The 18,536-nt window shown below is 41.7% G+C and overlaps 1 protein-coding gene across 3 annotated transcripts in view; it reads left to right on the forward strand.

Moving 5' to 3' along the window:
* Positions 1-3,355: 3,355 nt before the first annotated feature.
* The window catches only part of PKIG (cAMP-dependent protein kinase inhibitor gamma), a 76,270-nt gene continuing 61,089 nt past the window's right edge, over positions 3,356-18,536 (forward strand). The window contains exon 1 of one of the 3 annotated variants that reach the window (XM_023626615.2): positions 3,356-3,482. The gene's annotated coding sequence lies outside the window, so the exon portion shown is untranslated. The remainder of the gene's footprint in view (positions 3,483-18,536) is intronic. The other 2 variants (XM_070247046.1, XM_023626616.2) reach the window with 2 other exon arrangements.

The following is an 18,536-nucleotide window of genomic DNA, read 5'->3' on the forward strand; positions in this document are numbered from 1 at the left end:
GCTTCTTCCTGTCTGGGCATTGCTGGACTGGGCGAAAGAAAGCTAAGATGATAAAGCCCGTGACCATATTCCACCAGATACACACCTGCAGTCAAAAAGAGTTAGATTTATTTAGCTTGTTCAGCAAGGGAGAACGCACACCAGAGACGTCATGAGGTATCTTAGTGAAGGAAATTGGGTAGAGCTTATTTTAGACTTCCGGTTTGTGCTGAGTACCTCTTCGGAGGGTTTAAGGAGGTGGGGAACAGTTTTGACTCGGACAGAGTCAAGAAGCAGGGGCAATTCAGTGATTAGGTATCTTAAATCATTTTTATCCTGGAGGTACGAGGGTTAAAGCAGGGCCAGAGCTGTCACTGGAAAAGGAGCAGGACCCACTCGTGTTAGAAGAGGAGGATGTTGGGTCATCTTGTGGTTCTGGAGTGGCCTTGTCTCTGCCTTGTTCCAACTACAGAATGGCCTTGTCTCCTATGTGTTTATATTCTGGAAGCGCTCTTTATGTTCAGTGAGGGACTTTGGGTCTAGCTAGCAGCTGAAGAGCTTTTCATTTTCTGACCTGCAACCATTAGTCCTCCCAAATGTGGGATCCTGCCCATCTTTCACTGTTTCTGACCTTAAGTGATGAAGTGTGCCTTGTCTAGGTGGCAAATGTGGGGGAGAGCAGATCTTTGAGATCATCCACTCCAATTTACTACCTCATGCAAGAACCCTTCAGCAACATCTTTTCTGGGGAGGTGGGCGAAGCTCACTGCGACCCAAAACAGCCCTCCCATATTTACATTTCAATTGTCAAAACTAGGTTGTTCCCCGCCCCCGTATTGGAGGAACAATTTTCCTCTCTCCTCTTAGGTTCAGTGACTAGGCCAGTGTGAGGGATCAGAATTGGCCACCCAAATATGTCTCTTTGGATTGATTATTTTTAAGGACAAGAGACTCTGAAAGAAACTTTGACCTTCCCTGTGGCTGCCTAAAAGAATTTAAGATAGAATGCCTGTGCCCAGGACAGGCCATCACCAGAGATAACTCTGGGTATCGGTAGACTGCGAGGGTCCTTGCTAAACTCATTCTTATCAAAGTTCTGTCTATCAAACATTTGCTTTTCCATCTCCATGTGAATTGCCTTCCTCTCCTTTGAAGTCCCAAACCACTACCCCCAACATCTTCCTTAGTCTTTAGCTGAAAATGTTATTTAGGGTGGTAGCTTTGGCCATTCTGGAGAGTTACTCTGTTTTCCTGGGTTTCTCCCAAGTACGCGTGTTATAAAGCTTTGTTTTTCTCCTATTATTCTGTCTCATGTCAGTTAAATTCTTAGACCAGCCAGAAGGACCTAGAGGGGAGAGGAATTGCCTTCCTCCCCTACACCAGCTAGGCATTTAAACCATTTCACAAAGGACGACAAATTTTAAATTTGTAGAGGAGTGGTAAGACAATGGAAAGGGGTTTAGGCTTTTAGGGGTGGCAGACTGTGAGAAGGTAAATATATGGGAGAAACTAACTGAAGTTAAGGATTGTTTTAGTAAGGTTTGTTATGATGATTCCTTTCACTGATAAAAGTCTAGAATTGTTCCCTGTGATCAACTTCTGCCCTTCCTGGTACAGAGGAGGAGGGGACACCTTCACAAAGGGAAATGTATAGGGGGAAGGCAGAGAGCTTCTCTATGACTACTTCTCAAATGCTTTCAGCTCAAAATAATCCTTATGCCAAAGTGGCATAGTTTAGGGTGGCAAATTCTGATCCCCTACACTCCTATATATCGTCTGAAAAGATGATGCATGTACTTGGCTTTAAAAAATACTGCATAAAAGAACATATGAGGAAAATGTATTATCTCCCCTACCCCCCGCCATCTCCCAAATTGCTTTCCAGAGTTCATATATGCACATGCCAGCATTATATGTATTATCTGTCACTCCCTTTTTACACGTGGTTGCATTCCAACCACATGGTGTTGCACATTGCTTTTTTCACTTAACTTATTCATTCATTCAATAAATATTTATCAAGCTTTTACTATGTGCCAGACACTGTTCCCGGTGATGAGAAAACAGCAGGGAACAAAAGAAAATGCCTGCCCTTAAGAGTTTATGCTGTAATGAAAAGAGATGAGCAATAAACAAACTAATATATAATATGTCAGACACTGAGAAGAACTGTGAAGAAAAAAGCCAGGAGAGGAGAATACAGAGTTGGTGGGGTCTGGTATTTTAGAGGAGTCAGGGTAGGTGGTCTTTTTGAAGACCTGACATTTGAGCAGAGATAGGAAGGAGGCTCCTTCCTATCCATGGGGATATCTGAAGGAAGAGTGGTCCCAACATGGAACAGCAAGAGGAAAGGCCCTGCAACAGACACATGCTTAACTTAAAACCCAGAAGGCCAGGGTGGCTGGAGCATAGACAAGAGGGAAAATGGTGAGAGATGAGGTTGGATGGTACCCAGGGGAAGTTCTCTTAGAGGATTGTGGGCAGCCATGGTAACTCTACACTTTATTCAGCACAGTGAGAGGTTTTGAGCAGGGGAAGGACATGATCGTGCTTACATTTTAAAAGCATCATTTTGGCTGCTGGGTGGAGAATAGACTGGGACAGCATTGGGGTAGGGTTGGAGCAAAGACAGGACTAGTTAGGTGACTATTGCTGTATGCGTAGCTTGAAGAGAGGTCTGTACTAAACTGTATCTACCTGGGTCCCTCTTATTATTATAGTAATCCATTTTATGGATGTACCATAATTTATTTATTCAATCCCCTACTGATGGACATTTAGACTGGTCTCAACGCTTCGCTTCTACAAACAACGGAGCAATCAATATCCCTTGTGCTCATGTTCCAGTATATCTGAAGGATTGTTCCAAGAAGTATAATTGCTCGTCACAAGTTAAAATAAATTATTTCCCACAGTGAAATAAAATCTGGTGATTAATTCTCACCTTGAGCCCAAAGAAACAAGTTTATTCATTCTTTGCCACCCCACCCCTTCAGAGATTAATGAGTGGGGCATCTGCCACCCCTCCCACATCAGTTTTCTCGTCTTTAAATAATCCCAGTCTAGCATGCTTCTGCCTACGCCGCGTCCTCTCCCCGAACGGTCCCATGTCAGGTTACAGAGGGGTAAAGTGAGGCACAGGCAGCGTCCGTGGCACAAGTCCTCCCCCCACCCCACCCCCGGCCTTCCTGGCCCCCTTACCCCTAGCATTCTCTTCCTTCTCCCCTCCCCAGGGACTAAGTTCCAGGCTGCTAAACCCCACCCGGGTCCCTTATTGCTCAGGACCCCGACTCCCACCCTCTTTCCCTCCTCCTCTCGCTCGGGGGCTGCCGAAGGGCACGGGAACCCTCCAGTCCCTTCCGAGCCGCCGTAGCGCGAGCGGCGGGAGCGCCGCAGCTCCGGTCGCCAAGGCAACGGGCTCCGCTGCGCGCTGCCAGCGCCTCGCAGCCCGGGGGAGGCGCTGCGGGCCGGCGGCCCGGCTCGGCGAGGCGGCGGGACGGCAGGTGAGCAGGGGCCGAGCGGGCAGTCGCGGCCCAGCCGTGCGGGTACCGGCGTCGACTCGTCGCAGCGGGCGAGGGGCTGGGCAGCGGGGGATCCCCGCGAAGGAGGCTTGGGTCGGACCTTTAACCCCTCCGCCGCGCCCGGGCGGCGCCCCCTCGTGCCCTTTAACCCCGCTCGGCACTGGCGTGGAGTGAGCTGTCGGCTGTTGATTTTATTTGGGGGCCGTTGTCCTGATCCGAAAGTTTCTTAAAAAAAAAAAAAAGCCCTTCTTATTTGGGGATCGGGGAATAACTCAAAACTGCAGAAAATGTATGTCTGTGTGACTCTTCGGGGGCCAGGGAGAATTGACTTCTTTGTGCATTAGTTTTCCCATCTGCAAAATGGAGATGATAGCACGTGTCTTACAAGGTTATTACAAAGTAAATTTATGTTCAATGCCCTTGCAGGTAAGTCGTCAATACTTGAGAGCTTTTTTTATTCCTACTACTACAAGGAGGTCCATCACTGAGCATCTATTGTGTGCCAGGGCCTGGGCTGGTCGCCAGGGGTAAAAAACTGAATGAGACGTCTTGTCCTCAGGGAACTCCATAGTTTTACGGCGTAAATAGGAATTCATTATGATTCGAGCTATGATTTTGGACATACAGGAGACTGTGAATGCACCAATAAGGCAGTTAACCCAGATTTCTGGAGACGAAGTGGGGGAGGATGGTCGAAGAGATTCTAAAAGAAGATGACTTCCAAAATGAGACGTGAAGCCTGCCTTTGTAATGGCCAGAAGATGAGGCTGGTGAAGTGCACAGTGTTCTAGGCAGAGAGCAGGCACGTGCAAAGCCCCGGGGAGAGAGTGCAGGCTCCTTGGGCATCTGCAAGGATTTCATAGGCTGGCTGGAGACACATTCTGAGAAGTGGAAGTGGTCTGGCTAGATGTGTTTGAGAGATAAGCTGGTGCCCCTTCTGAAACACTTTCCTGTATCTCCTAGTGAGTTTTGAGAAGTTCGGACTTTATCTTGGGGGCAGTGGGAGCCATCAGAGGATTTTAAACAGGCAGTGAGTGTGTGTTGACCAGAGGTATGGTTTCAGAAAGATCAGGGTTTTTTGGTGCTCTCTTGGTCTCATCACTCCTTCAATCTGTTTTCCACATTGCAGCCATTCATTTATGGTGATTCAAAAAATATTTATTGAGCCTCTGCTGTGTGCCAGGCACTGTGTAGGTAGTAAGGAATCAGGTTCCTGCCCTCATGGCATGTGTTCCAGACACGTTCAAAGGTACATTCATGGAGACGAAAGCAGTCCAGTTACAACTGGAACTTAATCAATATTGAAAGAGTTCCATTCAGAGAGATAAAAAAAGGCCCGGATCATTCAGGGCCACTGTGTGGCACACTCTTGGAACAACCATTCGCTTAGACTACACCGAGAAGAAATGGCCAGAGAAGTAGGAGGAAAATTAGGAGAGTGCAGTAATGAAAGCCCAAGGAAGAGGTCAGCTTTGCTGGATGCTGCTGAGATTTCGAGTAAAATAAGTTAAATATTAAAATGTGCCCTTTGGATAAATAAATATAGAGGTCACTGGGGACCTAATTGAGCAGATTTGGTGAAATGGTGGAGGCGGAATCTATATCGGCAGCTTCCAAAGGTTCAATATAATGTATCAGTGGGATGAGGAGAGAGTGGGATGTGAGAAAGTAAAGACAAAGTGTAGGCAGCTCAAAGAAGTTTGGCTGTGAAGGGAGAGAGAGAAGGCTGGAGAACGATTGGGGAATAAGGTGAAATCTTTTTAAGCATGAGAGAGATGTGAGCAGATTTAAATGCTGATGGCAAAGAGCCAGTAGTGAGAGAGAGGCTGAGAAAATACAGGAGATGAGGGGGAAATCAGTGGCACAACTTTCCTGAGAAGCTGAGAGTGGTAAGATCCACAGCACAGGTCCTTTAAAAGGAATCTGAAGGCTTCTACTTTTTTGGAGAAGTGGGAAGTGAGGTCAATGCCAAAAAGGAGTGCATCAGTGTCATGCAACAAGAAAAAAGAAATGCAAGGTGTAAGTGTGGACAGAAAGTTATATTTTCAGTATCATCAGATAGCAGACATTTATTGAACTAATATTGTGTTCAGCACGTTTCATGTGCTAGTCTCAGTTAATAATGTGGTCTTTACAACTACCCTGAGAGATCACCTCTGTTATAATTTCCAGCTTATGGATGAGGAAATTGAGGTAAAATGCTTACCACCGTCATACAGGATTTGAATCCAGGTCTGCCTGAGCCCAGAGCTTTTATTCTTACTCACTACCTAGATGATATGATTGTCTACCTATGATCTGATTATCTGCTGAGAAGATTCGAGAGAATTGAATTAAAAATAATTAGGGGTTGGCCCCGTGGCCGAGTGGTTAAGTTCGCGCGCTCCGCTGCAGGCGGCCCAGTGTTTCGTTGGTTCGAATCCTGGGCGCGGACATGGCACTGCTCATCAGACCACGCTGAGGCAGCGTCCCACATGCCACAACTAGAAGAACCCACAACGAAGAATACACAACTATGTACTGGGGGGCTTTGGGGAGAAAAAGGAAAAAATAAAATCTTAAAAAAAAAAAAAAAATTAGATATAATAAGGTTAAGTGAACAAGCAGCTACAAGATAGACAAAAAGCACTAGCTTTATGTCAGCAGTAATAGTCAGAAAATGTAGTTAATGACAATAGCAACATGAAAAATAAATACCCAGGAATAAACTTTAAAATAAATGTGCCCAGGCTAGCCAGATAAAATAAGAGTTGACTGGAGTAGGGGTGGTAGGGGGCAGAATGGGTGTTTGGGTGAAGAGGAGGTATTTTTCCCTTGGGAAAATCAGGGTACTCCATACTAGAAAAGGAGCATGTGGAAAAAGCAATGTCTATCATAAGATATCATGGGAAAATATGCGAAGATGTTGACTATGATGTTTTTATAATATTGAAAAACTGAAAACTTAAATTATGGTGCAGTCATATGATGGGTGCTATCAGCCATTAAAAGAATGAGGTGGGAGCTATATATATATATATATATATGAGAAAGATGAAAGATGTTTACATCATATGTTAGGTGTGAAAAGCAGATTATAGTACAGTATGTTCCTATATTTGTTTTTTTAAGTATATACGTATGTATTTATAGGAAAAATGTCTAGAAAGATTAATTCTTTAAAATTTTTTTTTATTTTTAATTATGGTAAAATACCTATGACATAAAATTTATATCGTAACCATTTTTTTTTTAAAGATTTTATTTTTTTCCTTTTTCTCCCCAAAGCCCCCCAGTACATAGTTGTATATTCTTCATTGTGGGTCCTTCTAGTTGTGGCATATGGGACGCTGCCTCAGCATGGTTTGATGAGCAGTGCCATGTCCGCGCCCAGGATTCGAACCAACGAAACACTGGGCTGCCTGCAGCGGAGTGTGGAGCGCGCGAGCTTAACCACTCGGCCACCGGGCCAGCCCCCATTGTAACCATTTTTAAGTGTACAGTTTGGTAGTGTTAAGGATCTATATTCACATTGTTGTGCAATCAACCTCCAGAATTTTTTCATCTTGCAAAACTGAAACTTTATACCCATTAAACAACTACTCCCCTATTCCCCCTCCCTCTAGCCCCTGGCAACTGCCATTCTACTTTCTGTTTCTGTGAATTTGACTACTCTCAATAGTTCATGTAAGTGGAATCATACAATGTTTGTCTTTTTGTGATCGGCTTATTTCACTTAGCTTAATGTCCTTAAGGTTTATCTATGTTGTAGCATGTGTCAGAATTTCTTTCCTTTTTAAGGCTGAATAATATTCCATTGTATGTATACATATACACTTTCTAGGTACTTTACGTGTATAAACACATTTTGTTTATCCATTCCATAGATGGACCTTTGAGTTGCTTCCCCACTTTGGCTATTGTGAATAATGCTGCCATGAACATGAGTGTACTAGAAAGATAAATTCTTTATGTCTGTGTCATGAGATCGTGGGGAGACGTTTATTCCTTTCCTTATTGCTTTACTTTTCTTTTTCTATGAGCATCAATTGCTTTCATAATCAGAAGCAGAAATAAAGATATATATTCTGTTTTGGGAGGTGAGGAAGTAAAGGTAAAAAAAGCCTGATCTAGGGTAGTGGCAGCAGGAATGGAATGGAGAGGGCAGATTTGAGAGACATTTCAGGAGAATTGACAGGACTTGACAACTAAGAGGTAAGGGAGAGACGAGTGGAAGACAAAGACTTCCCTGCCTATGGTGTGAAGGGGCCTCATCTTGGAGGGCTTAAACTAGGGAAGGAAGGTGGAAATAAGGCTGGAGAGCCCCTGAGCCTTTGTTCAGGAGTTTGGACTTTTTCCTGAAAGCAGAGGGAAGCCTTTGATGGAAGGGAAATGACTTAATCAGATTTGCATTATAGAAAGATCACTCTGGCTCCCTTCACTCATTCTGCAAGCTGAAGCCAGATAGTGCCAAGTTTCCCTTTGTGTTACTTAAGAGTTGAACCTCTGTTAATTTCCTTTTATTTGAGATGAAGCATTAGTGCTGAAAGATACCTATCTATTCTTCTAGAAGCACCTGGATATTTTAAACAGAGTCCTATTTAGATTAGGTTGATTGTTAATTGTGTTGGGTTTTATCTCAACAATACAGTCTACTGTAAATTTACTTTTTACCTTTAGTAGGGGAAATATGACTAATTGGGAAAGTAAACAAGAAATATAAACAACTCCAGTTAGAGAACTTCAATTTATTGCAAATATCTTTGACACTGTCCTTTTGGGAGAGAAAGGCCATTATGAAGAAAACAGTGTCATATTGAGGAGTTACTACAAAACAGAAATTCTTATGAGTCCGAATAGCTTCAGACTATTAGCTATTTGTATTCCCACAAACCTGTAATCTCTCTCTGCTTCCAGAGCATCTCAGAGAGAAGGAACTAACTGTTGTGCTAATGTTTGTAAGAGCTTTGTAAATTTATAAGAGCTGGATTTCCAAAAGATGTGAATCCATGATCTCATTTCATTCCTCCCAACAAAAACGAGGTGGAGATTACCATTCCCGTTTTCAGATGAGAAAATTGAAATCAGAGGATTCCGCACACCTCCCAGCTCCGACATCTAATACACCCTGGAGTTTTAATCCAGGATTCCTTATTTTCTTTTTATATTATATCTTCTTCTTATGGAAAGTTTTGAAAATATACAAAAGTACAAAGGATAGTAGAATAAATACCTTATTCCCATACCCCAGTTTCAACAGTTAACAACATGTGGCCCATTTTATTTCAGTATACTCCCCCACTCTCTCCTCACTTTGGATTATTTTAAAGCAAATCCCAGACATCATATCATTTCATTCATAAATACTACTTTTTTTTTTTAAAAGATTGGCACCTGAGCTAACAACTGTTGCCAATCTTCATTTTTTTTTTCCTCCTTTTTTTCCCCAAATCCCCCCAGTACATAGTTGTATATTTTTAGTTGTGAGTCCTTCTATTTGTGGTATGTGGGATGCCATCTCAGTGTGGCCTGACGAGCAGTGCCGTGTCCATGCCCAGGATCCGAACCAGCAAAATCCTGGGCCGCCAAAGCGGAGTGCACAAACTTAATCACTGGGCCGCGGCGCCAGCCCCATACATACTTCTATATGCATACCTAGGAGATAGGGACTTTTTTTCTCTTTTTTCTCTATAATCACAATACCATTATCACACCTAAGAAAATGAACAGTTGTAATTCCTAAATATTACCTGATATCCACTTAGTATTCACTTTCTTCAGCTATCTCATAAATGTTTTTTTCCATTAGTTTGTTTGAACTGGGATCCAAATAAGGTCCACTTATTACGTCTGATTGACCATTCCTTAATCTGTGTCAATTTCTCTTTTTTTTCCCCTCCTTTTATTTGTTGAAAAAATCAAGTTTTTTGTCCTGTACAACTTCTCACATTCTGGATTTGGCTGATTGCATCCCTTTAATGTGTTCCTCTATTCCCTTTATTTTTTTTTGGCCATTATACTTAATAGGTGGTGTTGTGTATTACATCAGCAGGCAGAAAAGTCTAGTTCTCTCTCTGTGTGATATTAAAATTGACCATTGGGTTTAGGTATTGTTTGCATGATCCATCCGTTGTAAGTTTCTCATTAGTCTTTCACAGAATGGTTTTAGCAGCTATTAATGATCATTTCTTAGATCTGTTATTTCATTGGGAGTTGCAAAATGAATCCAGGTTTTCTGATGCCAAGTCATGTGCTCTGTGAAATCCCACTGTCTCAGTTAAAGGAAGCCTTTGCACACTGTCGTGTACTGTCTCCTCTGGTAGGTGGAGAAAAATCCCTCAATTAATAGCTCAGCTTAATATATTAAAAAAAAAGAAAAGAAAACAGAAGCTCTATGCTCTGTCCAACACTCATTGCTCACAACATTGCTTTCCTGGGTTGTTCTTATGCATTGGCCAAACCACACAGTGGAAGGGCTGCCTATAGCAGTGTTTTTCTAACTGTAGGTTGTTACGTATTAGTAAATTGAGGAATTATTTGAGGGAGAGGTTCCAGCATGTTTTTTAAGTGAAAAAACAGGATAGGAAGAACGGAAAAACCCCAGAGCGTGTATCATATAGTAAGAATAAGCTTTATTTTGTAAAACTTGTGTTTCAGCTCTTTTTATGTATGTCTATCTGAGCCATGATATAAAATGTATTTCTTATGGGAGTCATGTTCAAAAACCGTATTGTTCCAGTGTTCAGATGACCACCCTGAAATATAGCAAGTTCTTTAGCCAAGGATTCAATTATGTTCAAATCTACTACTTATAAAATAGTACAGTCTATCGATCCCTTTTAGAATTCCTTTAAAGCCTTTTTGGGTGACTGCCAGTTAACCAGAATTACATTATCGCTGATGACCTAATCCTCTAGTATTCAAGTTGAATTGAATACGTGAAGAAGTGTGAACTCTCCAGGGGTTTTCACGCATACTGATGTTTTTGGTTCTCTGTTACCCTTGAGGTAGTAAATATGCTTCCAACCAGCTCTGGCATCATTAAAAGGCATGCTGGAGCCTCATCAGTATTAGGTGGTTGGGAACGGGAAAGAAGTCAGGATTGGGCTGTTAGAGAAACTGACTCAGCCCTTTGGCTGGCTTCCGGATGTGGGAGTGGGGCGGGGGCACCCAGACCTCCTGTGCACACGATGGTGACAAAGGCCGCCCTAATATTGTTCCTGCCCTTATCAGGATTGGCTTAGGACATAAGCAGTCGGACACTAGAGATGAGGGACTAGGAAATGCAGATGTTGGACTACAGTGTACAGTTAACATTTTAAAACTGGGGTTCAGAGAGTATAAGTTGCTCAGAATCAGCCAGTAAGTGGGGGAGCCAAATTTCAAGGCTTTACCATATCCTGGAAATATTCTGAACAAACGTGTGCTGTTAAGCTTAATAATAGTACGTACTGCATGGAGTTGTAAGGATTGAATAAGTAGTTAAAGCACTTAACACAGTGCCTGCCTGGGAGAACCACGCAGTAAATATTAGCTGCTATTATTATTTCTGAAATATGTTTTCCCTTGTTGAGTAGTTAAGCCTGCTCCTACCTCATGCCCTGCTCAGTTTCATTTTTCAGCTGCTGCCTTTATTTCTGTATGGACTGGTGACACGCCCTCCTTATTGAAAAGGTGATTAGCAGTCTCCTTTGGTTTGAGACAACTGATAGCTCCAAGGTATTAGAAAGAGCTTAGCACTTAGTCTGGCTGGCTCTGAGCGTGGGAGGATTTGGGGGTGATACATAGGCAGATGATCGATACCTCTTGAACAAAGAAACTGCAAAATGTTTTTCATATAAACCTTTTTTTGTTTTTAATTTAATTTTATTTTTAGCAAACTAATAATAAAGCCTTCTTAATTCTATGCTATAATATTCTCTATTTGGGGATCTCAGCTGCCTAGAGAATGACAGTGTCATATACATATGTCATTTAAAAATAGGACTTCTAAGTTTTCGTAAATATTTTAATATGATACCATTTAGTTGTACGTGAGGTAGATTTGGGTGATTTTTTTTTATAAATGAGACTTTGTGGCCAGTGTACTTTTAAGACTAGACTGTGTTTTTGTTTGAATATTTGTACCAAAGCTTAGCATTCTACTGCTTACTGATTATATTTTACTACCTAAGAAAATCAATGCTATATATATTATTCCAAATTAGTTTATCTGAAACATAATACCTGTTACCTTGTGGTTTTTAAGTTAAAACCTGAGGCATTATTTTCAATTTGTTATTTTTTATGGATAATTTATTAAAGCCGAAGGCACCATGATTGAAAGTAACTGAAAATTAAAGTGGTATTTCCATGGAGGCTAATAAAATGGCATAGCTTTCCTATGGCCTCAGAGTCATTGTTCTCTTTTTAGCCAATATTTGGAAGATACTAGAACTCATCGGAATGCAGAGTTGTATAGTGGGAAGAACAAGAACTTGGGTTTCAGGCAGATCAGGGTTACCTTGGGCAAGGTCTTTTAGTCTTGGTCCCCTTATCTGTGAAATGCCTCATGAAGTCTTTTGAGAGTTAACCATTATAGAACTTGCCACTAGAAGGGGCTTAATAAATGCGTTATCTTCTTTCCTTCCATTCCCAATTCCACAAGCCTACCTACTGTGTGCTTCTACTTACCACCAAAAGGAAACTTAGAAAAGTTGGTGGTCTAATCCTAATTTTCAGCATCAGTTAAACATACGTACTTATATTGCTTTCTTGTGTGCATAAGTCTAACGTTCAGTGGTTCTTGATCTCTGCATGTTATATGTGGAACATAGTAAATGTGGTGACCATATTTTCCAAACCAAAAAATTGGGACTAGTGGTCTGATGAGTATAGTGTACTTAGAGAGTCAAGAATATTTTGAGGGGCCAGCTCCGTGGCCTAGTGGTTAAGTTCGCGCACTCCACTGCGGTGGCCCAGGGTTCAGATCCTGGGCGCGGACATGGCACTGCTCGTCAGGCCACGTTGAGGTGGCGTCCCACATCCCACAACTAGAAGGACTGGCAACTAAGATGTACAGCTGTGTACAGGGGGGGTTTGGGGAGATAAAGCAGAAAAAAGAAAAAAAAAAGATTGGCAACAATTGTTAGCCCAGGTGCCAATCCTTAAAAAAAAAAAAAAGAATATTTTGAAATACAGTCAGAATATTTTGAAATACAGTCGTGTCACTTAAGGATGGGAATATGTTCTGAGAAATGTCTTGTTAGCTGATTCTGTCATGCAAACATAATAGAGTGTACTTAAACCTAGATGGTATAGCTTACCACACACTAGGCTACATGGTACTGATCTTATGGGACCACCATCATATATGCAGTCCATCGTTGACCAAAATGTTGTTAAAATAGTGCACATAGAACAAAGTCATGGTTAGGAGGTGCTGGAATCCTTTGGACATGAGTTCAGATCTTGGCCCAGGCACTTTCTACTTTCATGCACAAGTTACTTAACCTTTCTAAGCTTTGGTGTTTCTTCACTTGTAAAGTGGCTGTAAGGAGAGTTCCTTGTCTCTTGTGAGGATTGCATGAGAGAGAGGGCTCAACACAGGGCCTGGAAAGTAGTCAGTACACTTGACAGATCAGTGTTAACTGTTGTGATCATTTTGAAGCCTTTGAAACATATACACTCATTCAGTAACCTTTTTTTGCAAAAGCGTGTATGAAAGCTCTTCTAAAATAACTCAATATTTGGGCACATAGTATATAATAACTTTTTTTTGCTTGAGGAAGAGTGGCCCTGAGCTAATATCTGTGCCGCCACAGCACGGCTTGATAAGTGGTGTAGGTCCATGCCCAGGATCGGAACCCGTGAACCCGGATTGCCCAAGCAGGACATGCCGAATTTAGCCCCTGTAGTAGCTTTATCAGGCCTTGTGGAAAGGAGGCATGGAAAAGGCACAGAAGTGTTTGGAAGACCCAGGGCCCAACTTTGCATGCCCACTGGGAAGACCTGACTTACTCGCCTTCCTCACGGTGTTTGAATAACTCTTAGCACACATTCCATTGCCTGTGAGATGACATCGCTATAGTGTGGATATGTTTTGGCTCGTATAACTTATACTTGTCCCAGAGGTAGGACAGACTTCAAGATTAACTTAGTCCACTGCCTCAGTCTTCTTTCCCTAAGATTCTCTTGGTTGTGCCCTCCCCAGTGTGTTGGCTTCATCCTCAGGCCAGCAGCAAAACAGATGTAGCAGTTCTGGGCCCCAGATCCATGTATGGCACTCACCAAAGGAGTAGAAAGATTCTCTCCTCCTCTGTTCTCCTAAGAGTGAGAATTTTTCTCAGAAGCCCCCGAATACGAATCCTAGAATCTCGTTGGCCTGAATTGGGTCATGTGCCCATTCCTGAACGAATTCCTGTCACCAGGGCAATGCCATGTTTATTGGCTTGGGCCTGGTTCTTGAACACTTCACTGCATGTGTTTACAGGGGGGATGAGATTATCTTTATGCCAATCAGGAACAGAATTGTGTTTCTGTGAGGAAGGAGCTTTTTCTGTGAGCAGGAGAAATGGACGCTGAGTACATTGGTTGGCTCGGAATTGTGTTGGCTGCTGGTAACAGTGCTTTGAATAAGACAAGTTATTTTTCTTTCAAAAAACATTAAATCCAAAGTAGGCAGTGTGTTGCTGGCATGGCAGTTCCACAGTGCCATCATGCAGTCTAGATCTTTCTCTCTCTCTGCTTCACCATGGCTGGCACTCTCATGGTCACCTCGTGGTCACAGGTGGGCTTCTAGCTCTCTAGATGAACAGTCTTTCCTTGAGGCAGGAAGAAGTACGAAAGGGAGGGCGAAGGACACCCTTCAAATTACTGGAAGTCTCAACCAACACGTTCAGTTTACTTCTCATTGTCCGTTCTTGTCCGTGAGGAAGGCTGGTGAATGTCGTTTCTTAGCTGGACACATCACCGTTCCCAACAGTAGAGGGATTCTGTTGCGGTGGGAGAAAGGGAAAGTGGCCACCAGAGAAGGCAGCCACTGTACCCTCCATTTGGAGGAAACCACAATTTTGTATATGTTTACTATCTTTCTATTCATAATTTTTGAATCAAATAATGAGATCGTACTTTATGTAATGTCTTATAATTGATATTTTCCGTTTAACCACATCATGAGTATCTTTTCATGTCAGTTAACATATAGAAGCTTCTTAACCAATCTCACGTAACAGATGCTAGATTAACAGATCTCTCCATTTTCACTATAAAAGTTAGTGTTTAACTCCCATGGCCTTCTGAATGTTCTCGGCTAGTAGACAGCTCTCTACTGTGCTGTCCAAGGCAATAGCTACTAACCACATGTGGCTGTTTAAATTTTAGTTAATTAAAATTAAATTAAAATTCAGTTTCTCAATCTCGATAGCCAAATGTGACTAGTGATTACTGTATGGGACAGCCCAGATAGAAAACATTTCCACTGCTGCAGAAACTTCTGTTGGACAGCACTGCTCTAGAGCGCCTGCACACTGCAGCTCTCTTCCGTCTGGTTTTATAGTGATTAAAGTCACCGACTTGGAACCAGACTGCCTGCGTTAGAATTCTCACTCTGCCATTTACTAGTTGTGTGACCTCAGGCAAGTTACTTAACTTCGCTGTTCCTCAGTTTCCTTATTTGTAAAGTGATAGTCACAGTGGTACCTAGACTGTGAGGATTAAAGGACTATAAATCGATGTAGAGTGCTTAGAACAGTGCCTGGCGCATATTAAACACATTGTAAGTATTTGCCATGATGATAATGATCAACAAGAGTCAGCTGGGCTTGTTCCCAAGCCTGTTTATGCCAGTTTTATTATTATAATTACACAATAACTAGATGTTTTGTTAAATAATGAAATATGAGGACAAAAAGGAAAAAAAGACATTGTCTTTGTGAAAAATTAGTTGGATGTCTACACAGAAATCGAAATATAATGACATACACCTGAAATTTATACAGTGTTATAAACCGATGTTACCTCAGTTAAAAAAAATATAAGTTGAATGTGTTTGAAACACCTGATAAAGATAAATGACTAAAAGAAAGTTATTGTCAAATTAGAGGCAGAAGAGACCTCTGAAAAGATTGAGGGAAAAAAATTCATCAAAATGTAGGATTTTGCCTTCAGACTACTTGGCAAGTGTCTTTCTGGTAAAAACTGGAACTCATAGACATGCATCATGGGTGTGGTTCATGCAGGAACTTTAATTGCCAGAATTTATTCTCAAAGAAAAAGCCTTGGTCTTTTATCAAGTATTTGGCAAGTGAATGTACATTTTGTAATGATTCCTCCCTGTTTGTTTTTTTTTTAATGAATTCTGCCATTATTAGTCCAAATCCTGTCAGGAAGAGAACTTCTATTTTATTTCTTTTTTAGATTGTTATGTATGCATTACTGTGCATCAGTTGAGATGAAAAATGTCACCAAATGCCGGAGTCCCGCCCCAGCTGAGTCCAGGTTCCTGAGGGATGGGCGGCGTCAGCGCAATGAGGGGAAAATAAAGAGGACGTGAGACTTGGGTTGGTGTTAGCAAGTCCAACTTTACTGTGCACAAGTGTCGTTTATATATTTTTTAGGATTAGTACAGAAATAGTTCTACAAATATTCTCAGAGAGATAAGGAAGTAAAAAACGAACACAAGAATATTTATTAGCATTCTATTCTATAGAGCATAAGGTTAATGGTAGTCTTCTCTGCAATTAATTAGTGTTTGTTGTCTCTAAGCTAAAAGAGATAGGTACCTAGGCATCTGTTGTAATTCATGGTAAAGTTAAATCAAAGAGAGAAGGTCCAGGCCTCCGGACAGGACAGCAGTCCGTCTGGTTACATTCTGGTGGAGCCATCCCTGCCTCCCTCAATCATTTACGCCATTAGTGTAGATGGTTAATGGGAAAAAAGGGCAACTCCAGGGTATCTTATCCCCAGGGCTATCTGCATTCTCAGCGGGCAGTTAAACATCTTTACATTTTCGCGCCCTTTACTGGGTGAAAGCATTCCTTTGTCTTTTAGATTGTAGAGCTAACAGTCCCTTAAGCACACTGCCGGAGAAAGTATCATTTTGTTAGTAAAGTAAAGGGCTGAAAAGCTAAGCTAAACTATATATCTTCAAGAATGAAAAACAGAAATAAGTATAGACATAACCTTGATAGAAAGCATGCATGTAATTCAGAAAATATCAGGGGTGTCGGCCGGCCATTCTTCACCGAGGGGCATCCCTGCACCCCTCGGCCCTTCTACTCATCAATTATTTATTATTTATTGCTTTTAGGAGAAAACCTCTATAACATTTTAACAGAAAGCAGAGGGTCAAGAATAATATATAGATACTTCTTGATCATCCAATTAACCAGCAAACTTAGAAGGACGATGCATATATATATTTAGACAAAGAACTGGAGGAAGAAGAAAGCATTAACCAGATGGAGGCCATAAACCTAATTCGACATCTTATCTGGGCAGGATTCCTTTCTGCTTGTCTCAAAGGGGACTGTGTGCTCCTCCATTAATTAACTGAAAAATATCTTGAAAGTTACCTGCAGGTGCTCACATTCTCTTACTATATCTAATTTTCCCGGGAGGTAGTGCCTCCCAAGCAGCCATCCAAAGGAGTGAAAACTGGAGGTTAAGAAAGGAAAAGGAATGAAGGGCAATTAGAAGCAGCACAGGTTTCAGAACTATGTGAGGGGCTGGCCGGTTATTCTTCACCAAGGGACGACGCTGCACCCCTCGGCGTTAATCGGCTGGACCCTGTCAAACAGCCCATCAAATGATGTAGCCACGGCTACCGGCAACCAGACCCTATTGTTGGACATTTACATTGTTTCTCAGTTTTCAGTGTTATAAATGGTGCTCGGGTGAGCTTCTTTACAGCTAAATCTTTTCCAATCAGTATGTTTTGATCCGACTTCGGAGGAATTCTGCTCCTCTTCTCTGAGAGGCCTGAATTTCAGTCTGGAAACCATTGTTGTAATTCCATAAAAGAGGACGTGTGGACATTCCAGCCCTAATTTTTCTTTTGCATTTAGCTCCATTTCTTCTTGTGGGCCACTTGCTGATTTTAGATAATGTTTAGTGTTTAATACACCAAAAAGGTTGGGCTGTCCCAGAAAGTTCAGTGTAATGGATTGTCCTGATGTGACTTCTTTCTCACGTAACACTTTGTTTGAACTTTTCTTTTTATAGCATTTCTTATAAATAGTCCTCCTCTGTAATTGTTTTTGCATTCGTTTTGTATCTGCTATTAAATTCTTAGCTTTTTGAGCACTGGAGTCCTCATTGGACCTTTACATATCCTAACGTAATGGGTGCTCAGTTTATTTTCATGGAATGAATGAATGAATCAATGTGTCACTTTCTTCCTTATTATATAGCCATCTTCCATAACACTTCCTTTGAATTCATTGTTAGTGGAGGCTAGTCTTCTAGCCTCTTCAATAGGTCACATTCCACGTTAGAACAAAAACTGGTGTTTATAAGGTAATTTTCAAACATAAAGGTAGAGAGAATAGTATAAAGAAACTTTCATTACCCATCATCCAGCTTCAGCACTTATCAACATTTTATTTTATTATTATTATTTTTTTGAACAAACCTAACAAATTGCAACCATCAAGTCCTGTTGGGTTTTTCTTTTTCTTTCTTTCTTTTTTTTTTTTTGCTGGGGAAGATTTGCCCTGAGTTAACATCTGTTACCGTAGTCTACCTCTTTTTGTATGTGAGCTGCTGCATCAACATGGCCACTGACAGACGTGTGGTGTAGGTCCACACCTGGGAACCACCCTGGGTTGCTGAAGTGGAGCATACCGAACTTAACACCTAGGCCACTGGGGCTGGCCCATAATTATCAACACTTTAGAGCCAGTTTTGATTTTGGTAGAGAGAACGTGAGGACTTTGGGATGCCCATTTTGATTTTGTGGGGAAAGAAGCACGCATATATGGTGGGCAGGATGGAGAAAGAGGAGGCTGGTGGCTCAGAAACAAACCTGCCTGCCTCCCTCATAAGGTTGTTGTGAGGGTTGCAGGAGTTGACATATGA

This window comes from Equus caballus, chromosome 22 (assembly GCF_041296265.1).
Source record: "Equus caballus isolate H_3958 breed thoroughbred chromosome 22, TB-T2T, whole genome shotgun sequence".
Classification (NCBI taxonomy): Eukaryota; Metazoa; Chordata; class Mammalia; order Perissodactyla; family Equidae; genus Equus; species Equus caballus.